The following is a 7960-nucleotide window of genomic DNA, read 5'->3' on the forward strand; positions in this document are numbered from 1 at the left end:
CCCAAATGTGTGGAGATGTATCAGTTTTGACCAACTTTTCAGCAGGAAAGGGGTCAAACAAGCTAGAGATACAGTCTATAGCTGCTTAGGGGCACTGGCTTGGGCTCTGAGAGCCACAGGTTCAAGACCCTGCTCTACTGAGTCAGTAGTCTGGAATGGAAAACCCTGAATCAGGTAGAGTGGGGCCTTGAACTCGGGTCATCCACCTGTGACTCTTGCTGAATTGAAATGTTCAGGTTTTAATCTGAAAATGAGCATTTTGATGCAATTTTTTTTTTTCGTGAAAACACTTGAAAGGTTTTGATTTTATGCCATTGTGGAATGAAAACTTTAAACCCTCAAAAGTTGCTGTGAAAGGGAACTGTCGCCCTGTGGTCAGCTCTGGTTTGGACATCACCCCTTGTCCTGGGCAGCTAATAAACTACGGGCTAGACCGCGCTGATCACACACTTCAGCGTTGCCTCCACGCAGCAGAGTGATCCCAGTGGCATCAGTACAGCCAAGCCGTACCCAGCCCAGCCCATAGTAGAAGGACAGTGTCACATCAGGCATTTTTGTTTGCATGTAGTTTTTTCTATAGATACCGTAACTGACCTCAGGTCTTTCTCAACTAAAAATATTTTGAACAGGAAAAAGAACGGTTAATACACTCAGAGATTCTTTTGCCATGACAAGGTTAAATTCATTTCTGCCTTGCAGCTAATGCTGAAGCCTGGTAATTGCACTGGATGTCTCTATCCAGCCTTGCTTTTTAGTGAAAACAATTAATTTGAAGAAAGTCTGTCTACTTGTTTTTTATTTTTGAAACTAAACTTTGAGGCAGCTGATGTCCTGAAATGTGTTAAGTGCTCCCAAACTGAGCAATTAATCAACTGACTTCAAGGATATTCAGAGCTAGGAGACATATGTTCTGGAACATGTAAAATATCAGAGAGCAGAGAGCTGGCAAGCGGCTTGGTGCATGACAAAGCTCTGGAATGGATGAAGAGAACGAAGGGAACAGCATGTGTCTCATGTTATCACATGCCCTCTTGTAAGGTGCTATTGGGTCCTCCTAGAGCATCACACTAAACCCCGCCCAAACTGTTGTGTATGGCTCATGCTTCCAACGCTGGGTTAGCAGCCCCGGCAAACAAAGCAGGTATTGACCTTACATGCAAGAGGACACAGCTTACACTGAGAGACAATATGGATTGGTGAGTGGGTAACGGACAAGGTCTCAGAGGCCTGCCTTCCAGCCCTGGATCTGCCACTGATCTGCTGTGTGACTTTCAGCAAGTCACTCACTGCTCTTTGCCCCCTTCCCCTGCCCTTCTTTGCTCTGACCTGGCTACAAACCAGTAAGCTCCTCAGAGCAGGGGCTGTGTATGTGCACAAGGGAGCCCTGGTCTTCACCTGGGCCTCGAGGAGACACTGCGAGAGAAGTAACCCCACCAATCCTACCGAAGAGCAGTGACTCTCTAAAGGGCTTTATTAAAATGAATGTTTCTTCCACATCTGATTGTTATTTCTACTCCCCGCCCCCTGTTAAATTATAACGTTCTCATCCAGGCAAAGCATTGAACACAGGCAGGGGTTTTTCGGGAATCATACCCTTTGAAATTTGGAAACTTTCATTACAGCTTTTTTTTTTTTTTTTGCTTCCAAGTACTGCCCGATGTTACTCTTTTATTTTTATGATTATGATTATTTCTTATTTCCAGCTAAGCACATTGTTCTCCCAGTTCACCATCTAGATTCGATCTGTGTTGTACAATTGTGTAAGAGGTGGCTTTTGCTCATGTCCATAGTGCCACCTGCAGGCTGTACTCACCCCCACTTTCAATGGCCCTGTTTTTCACTACAATATTTGCACTGAAAAAATTAAAGGTTTGAGCTCGCAGGGGGGACAGGACAGTTGGTTCTTTTGCTGTTTTAGTGAAGCCTGGTGGAATTATTATTATGTATGTTTTATTCCAAATAGAACCGCGATCATTATGGAAGAAAATCAACATACTGATTTCAAATAGACACATTAGATAGGCAAATCTACAAAACCCCAAATCACTAAGTTTGTTCGATCAGGTGAGGCAGAACAAATAACATTCTGAGCACATATTTTAAAGCCAGCAACCCAATCAAGCCGACGATAGTAGCAAACCATATACTGTACTTCCATGACCCCCATCTCCCTAGTACCTCAGCACCTTGCAAGCTTTAATATATTTCTCCTCCCAACATCCCTGTGAGGCAGGGTAATGCTACTGTCCCCATTGCACAGATAGGGAGCTGAAGCACAGAGATAGACTAAATGACTTGGCCAAGGTCATACAGGAAAGAACATGGTGGACCTGGGAATTTAACCTAGGTTTTCCCAGTACCCTAACCACTGGACTTACCTTCCTCTCCACCCTTCAAGGTGTATGAAGTTAAAGACAACATTAGGTCCGCTGAAGAGTGAATATGTTACAACCTAAGGGCCTGATCCTAAAAGAACTTACACACATGCTTAACTTTACCCACATGAGAATCATTTGCTTTCATTGCTTGACTGACGTCAGTGGAACTGCTCAAGTGGTTTCAATTAAGCACAAATGTAAAGACTTGCAAGATCAGGGCTTAGAGATCCCCATCCAAGTGATGAGGCATGAGCAATGCCAGTAGAGGAGAACTTGCCAATTTATGGAAGTCCTCAGAGACCATCACCAGGTCTCCTGTATAGTGCATTCACTGGGGTAATTCAGAGAACCTGTCTCAGAAGAACCCTGGCTAGGTATTGAAACACGGTACACATGTATTCTATGGCTGGATCACCCTGACAATCGCAATGAGCATTGGCCTGAACATTCACTGAACCAGCAGACTAAGCTGACCACAGCAGTCTGGGAAGAGCTGGTTGGGAATTTTCCATTGTAATGATTTCCAACGAAAGGGTAGTTTCCATAAAATTGGAATTTTCCACAGGGGGAAAACAATCTCAATTTTGCTGAAAATTTTCAATTTTCTCTGGAAATTATTTCATACCAGATTTTTTTCAAAACCAATTGGAATATTTCATTTTGTTGAACTGACCCAAAACACTTAGATTTGAATCAATGCAATAAAACATTAAACTGCATGTTCCTCTCAGCACTTTGGCTTATGGGCGTTGTACTTTGGGCCCGTTCTCTCCCGTTGGTCAAGCTCTCTGGAGGACTACATCTCCCATAATGCATTGGGGATTGCTCACTGACCAAGCTCTGCGCGGTGCATCATGGGTGTAGCATGACTGGGTGCATCCTAGGAGATGTCGTGTGGTCAGGGTTTCTGGCCCATAGGAGAAAGTGGGGGCATCAGGCTCCTGAACTGCAGCTTCCATGAGGCACCGCTATGGGACAATGCAGTTTGGTATTGAACTGAGTCTAAACAAAGGATTTCGAATGAGTTCAGTAAATGGAAATGAAACATTTTGACATTTCTGGAGTCTTGAAATTTTCAAAGTTTCAACTTTTTGTTCCAGGGAGTTTTGTCTGAGGAAGCCTGGTTCTGACTGTATCCGGGAGTGGAGAGCTGTATCTGGGAGTGGAGGGCCTAGGGGCAAGAGCTGATGGTCCCAGCTTGGCTCACGTCACAGCTGGCCCTTTGGACACTCTACAGCCCGAAGCACCCGCACAATAAAGGCCTCGCCCCCAAAATGTTAATGGTGTTTTGGGAATTATTGTCTCACCACTGGTACTTTCATCCTTACCTTTACGTGCCCGCTTTTCCTGGCATCCAGGTTCAGCAGTTTGAAGAGGGAGTCGGGAGCACCACAATCCCTAGGCCAGTTAAACTGTAGACGAGAGCCCTCACCACTGGCACAGCCCCTCACGGCTGGGCCTGGCATAGCAAGTGTCCATGGCTAGCACCCCTGCCAAGAGCTGCTATGGCCCTGCTGTGGTCTCTCTCTCGTCTCGTGACTTGGCCCTCCAGCCGGGACACATTTAGCCCCATCCCTTCTATGGTAACAGAAATTCCAACAGAAATAAATGTCCAGTCCCTCTGTCTGGTCTGCCTCCCTCTCTTCTCAGCGCTCAAGAGTCCTTATCTCAGGAGCGTCACACCACCTTCCTCTGGGGCTGTTACAGGAACCCAGGCCCACCGTATACACTAGGTTCCAGTCCAAGCAGTCAAGGGTCACTCCACTAGTCTCCTTGTTGCTACCTCCCTGGACTTCCTCCTACCAGCCTTTCCCTGGACTCTCTCCTCACCCTGCAAAAGCCTTCATGGTTCCTACAGGTCTCTCTGTTCCCTGCCACCAGGAGAGTAACTGCAAAGTTCCTCCCTGCAGCCCCTTCTGCGCTAACATTCCTCTGTTTATAGCACTGTCCAGCCCCTCCCAGCTAGGTTTCATCACTAATTAGGCTTGGCCCACCCTCCAGGTGCAACCAGGTGGGACAATTGGCCTCTCTGGCACACATTAATCCTATCAGCACCTGTGCACAGTAGGCACCCCATCACAAAGGCAGAGAGATTTTAAGATCGACAGAACTCAGGCATGGTATCCCCCCTTTCCCTGACACTAACTGGTTCCCCAGCCAGGCAGCCGTTCCACTTGTACCATAATCATAGAATATCAGGGTTGGAAGGGACCTCAGGAGGTCATCTAGTCCAACCCCCTGCTCAAAAGCAGGACCCATCCCCAATTAAATCATCCCAGCCAGGGCTTTGTCAAGCCTGACAAAGTCACCACTGAAGTCATAGTCACCACTGAAGTCATCTTTTATCAACCGTTACCAGCCTGCAGTAGCTGCGATACTGGGCAGTTTCCCTGTCGTTGGAGTAGGAAGTTGCTGCAGTTTTCGTAAGACAAGCTCTAGTGAGGAGCAAGGGTTGGCATGGTGATGAGGATGTAGAAGAAAATGGTGGCCCCAGAATTATGGAAAAACTGGAGGCCCTGTTGAGGCAGGAGCACGAGGCGCTGTGAGACTGGTCAGACGCTTGGATAGCTGGGTTGCTGCGCACCTCCCATGCACAGAGACAGGAAGATGATTTTCAACTAAGATGGGAAGAGATCTCTTCTTGCCAACCCAGGATCCCATGGGGCTGAGCAAAAGCCAAATGAAGTCAGCGGGTCTGTTTCTAGGGTCTTCACTGGGCTTCAGTTCAAGCCCCTCTGACCTGGTGGTTTCTGTGTGACCAGTGTGTGCTCGACAGCAGCGCCATCAGGATGAGGGGGAAAGGTAACACTGAAAACTATTCAAAAGCATGAAAATGATTTTAAAGTTTTTAGCACATTCTGTGCTAGAGACTGTATTCCCCGTGCCTCGGCTTTTCTGAGCACCAGTAAAATCTCCCCCCAGGAATAAGCTGCAGGCATCCAATGATGATCAGGGTCTTATGAACATTTGGAAATCAAGGGCGCTGAGTTTGGAATTCATTTGTGTGCCATCTCATGTTCAACCTGGGCCAGCAGTGGGCATGTTAGTTTTTTCTGTGTTTTAAATGATCATTATGTGCATGATGCTTTACAAGAGGTGGAAGGGACATAAAGTCAACAAACAGGACCAAACCCTACTTCATGGAGCCTGTCGTCCAATGGGTTTGGATTTTAGCATGCTCAAGACAATGGACGGAGCTCAGCGACTGATCCATTTCTGTTCCAGAAAGAAGTTTTTTCATCTCCAGAACATACTTCGCTCCCGGCTATTTGTCAATCAAGCAAAGCCAGCCCAGTTACTCAATTATTAAAGGCCATCCAGAAACTTGAAGTACCATCATTCAGTAGGTCCCCTCTCCTATAGCTCACAGAGCAGGAACACGGCCTCCAGCTGAATATTGTGGATTTGCATCGACGCTGTGCCTGAGGCTGGAGAGCAGAAACATTTAAGCCATGGACCAATGTCCACTTCATTTAGGAAATTCTTCGGAATTCATTTAAATTCTTCCTTCCAGTTATTGGCAGAAACCAAACGTTTTCTCAACATGAATAAAAAATAAATGCCAGACATTTGCTGCAAAATGAATCTGCAGTTAATTTAAAATAAGCCAAAAAAACCCATAGAAATGCACTCGCTTGGCATTTTTATTGGAAATTATTTCCACTAGACATGAGGACCAGAAAATGAACAACAAATCGGATAGAAGAAAACCTCTTAGCCATGCTGAGCTGTAATTTGGTTTCTCTCAAAGCTACATGAAAAAGCTGGCTGTCTGGAAGATTAGCAGCTAACCAATAACAAGGAGAGAAAAGCAAAATCTCCACACTGGAAACTCAGACATGTTTCCATGCACACATCGGCCCCTTTGCAGCTTTCTGCATCTCCCACTACAGCTTAATCACATCAGCCTGGTAATTACAAGGTGGCTCAATGCACCTTTTACCCATTGATCTGGAGCGAACAAGTAAACCATAAAGCCAGAGATGTTGTTATTTAGTTTTTGGCCCAGCTTCTGTTCAGCCATGCCATGTGTGCCACATTATAGGAGATCGTTTCCTGCTTTTGCCAGAACATAAACTTGATACAGAGGTCACAAAAAAGGTTCTAAAGACGTTCTCTAAAAACCAGCTCCACTGATGGTTTTCAGCTCACCCTTTTGTCTGATCTGGGGCCAAGCCTTGGTTCCAGGCATAACAGAAGACAGAGAAGATGAAAGCTCAAGATCTGTTTCTTTCCAGCTTGAACCAGGTGTAGAGCTGGCATGAATGGCCTCCAACATTAACTTACTCCAATGAAGACATGCTAAAGCAATAACACGAAAATGACTAACATGTGGCCCAAAACGTCTATTCATTTCACTGATTTTCTATAAATGAATTTTCCTGGGGTGCATTTTTTAAATGTTCTATTTTATAAGCATTAAAGGGTTTCAAAGACAGGGCGATCCCTTGGAGAATTTTGAAATGCTGACAAGCATGCCTCTTATAAACTAATAGCCTATTATTTACAATTGTGAGAGGCTCAAATAGCTGATTTAAAACCTTCAAATGACAAAAATTCCTCTGAGGCAAGATGCCAAAGTTGAGCAAACAATTTGTCCGGTATGTTAAGTGCAAGAGGAAGCCACGGAGCTTGTCTTGTGTTTCCAGTTGGAGCCAGGCAGGAGTGGCAGGCTACCGAACAACGTAACAAACTACAGGGGAGGAATGAACAAGGGAAAGCAAGGCAGGATTAATAATCTTTTTGGGGATTTGTTGGACACCAGGACGCAGGTTGACGCGGAAATGATGAATGCTGCAGAGAGCACAGAGACCATCTGCTGCTTGTCAGACTCAACTTCAAATCATACAAATAATTTACATTTTAATTTCTGGTTCCCAGCATGTTCAGTGAACCCCACAAATGGCAGAGGGGGGCTGAGGTAACAGCCTCCTTCTCACTTCTCTGTTGGCCGAATGGCAGTTAAGAGTTACAGTCAGTGATAGTCACATCAGGAATGAAATTCTGTATTGGACTGTATTTTTTACAGAGGTTCTTACACCACCCTTATCACCGCAGTGTCCGAGCACCTGCTAGCAGCGGACAAAGCAACACGACTAACACCGTTCACGTGTTCGTTCTCTCTAGTCTCCCCTGCGGAAGGTGTGTTTTGGGATAATATCTACACACGTTGCTCTGCGTTTATGTTAAAGGCGGCAGGTCAAAGAAATGCGTCTGGCACTTGCAATGGAAGCAGGGAAGGTCTCTGGTAGTCCTTCATTCCTCCGGGGGTTTAATTCCACAGCTTGGGGACGGTCCCCAAGGCAGCTCTGTCTCCTGTGCAGATGAGCTTTACCCTCACTTTAGAGAATCCCTCAGGTCAGAGGAGCAAAGGTGTTGACTTTAGGCTCTTTTAGGTACTCTGGGCCCAGAGCCCTGAGAGCCTGGAACTTGATTCGATTCACAATTCTATGGGATGTCAGAGTAGGTGTGATGTGTTCATGGTTACCTGTGTCACGAGGGGAGACTCTAAACACAAGGGGAGAGATTTGGACCCCCACGCTGGTGCCACATAGGAGTCACTAATGCACCACAAGTGTCTG

The sequence above is a fragment of the Lepidochelys kempii genome, chromosome 10 (genome assembly GCF_965140265.1).
Source record: "Lepidochelys kempii isolate rLepKem1 chromosome 10, rLepKem1.hap2, whole genome shotgun sequence".
Taxonomy (NCBI): domain Eukaryota; kingdom Metazoa; phylum Chordata; order Testudines; family Cheloniidae; genus Lepidochelys; species Lepidochelys kempii.